Raw genomic sequence first — 906 nt, forward strand, 5'->3', positions numbered from 1 at the left:
TTTTAGATGATGAGTGTCAACCTTTTATTTCCATGTTAAGAACTCCTTTGAGCATTTTTTGTAAGTTTGGTCTAGTGATGATGAATTATTTCAGCATTTGCTTGTCTGGGAAAGACTTCATTTCTCTTTCATTTATAAAGCTTATTCTGGCAGGATACAAAATTCTGGGTTGACAGTTTTTTTTTTCTTTCAGCACTTTGAAAATATAATCCCAATCTTTTCTGGAAAAATATAGAATGCTTCATGAATCTGTGTGTCACCTTTGTGTAGGGGCCATGGTAATCTTCTCTGTATCATCACAATTTTAGTATATTTGCTGCTGAAGTGAGTAGTACTTTGGATTTAATAAAGACAAATCCTGGGCAAAGACCCTTGGCCAGGTAACCCTAAAGAAGCATCAAGGATGATAAGCTCAACATACCACGTCAATTCTATGAGACTGAAAATGTTTCATCTAACTTCTACAAATCTTTCAAAATAAGAATGGAACATTGTGAGGTTTTTAAGAATTACCTAGTTCATATTATTTTATATTAAATAATGCATTGAACATTAAATATTTTATCCTTTCTAAGTTAGTATCATTTCCTTCATAAAGTTTCAAAAATACATTTAAGTTAAAGAGACTTTTGTTCTTCAAATTACATAGGAGTATTATGTCTCTTCCAATTTTACACAAGTAGATTTTGATAAAGTGACATTGTATTATTATGGCAATAATAAAAATAAAAAAACAATAGCATGAAGTTTTAGAAAAGCACCAGTGCAAATATATGTGAACTATTATTGAAAAAGCAATAGGAAAAGGTCAATAACTGAGGAATCAATTTCATGTGGAATAATGTGAAATACAAAAGGAATCAAGATTTGGATTTGATTTCACTGATTTTTATCATAAGGGCTTCT

The 906-nt window shown here is 30.1% G+C and overlaps 1 non-coding gene across 1 annotated transcript; it reads right to left on the reverse strand.

The window, feature by feature from the left end:
- Window positions 1-225: 225 nt before the first annotated feature.
- On the reverse strand, window positions 226-332 carry LOC129477679 (U6 spliceosomal RNA). The gene has a single exon (XR_008655874.1). It is a non-coding gene; the product is annotated as a U6 spliceosomal RNA (small nuclear RNA).
- Between the last annotated feature and the right edge of the window lie 574 nt (window positions 333-906).

The sequence above is a fragment of the Symphalangus syndactylus genome, chromosome 2 (assembly GCF_028878055.3).
Source record: "Symphalangus syndactylus isolate Jambi chromosome 2, NHGRI_mSymSyn1-v2.1_pri, whole genome shotgun sequence".
Classification (NCBI taxonomy): domain Eukaryota; kingdom Metazoa; phylum Chordata; class Mammalia; order Primates; family Hylobatidae; genus Symphalangus; species Symphalangus syndactylus.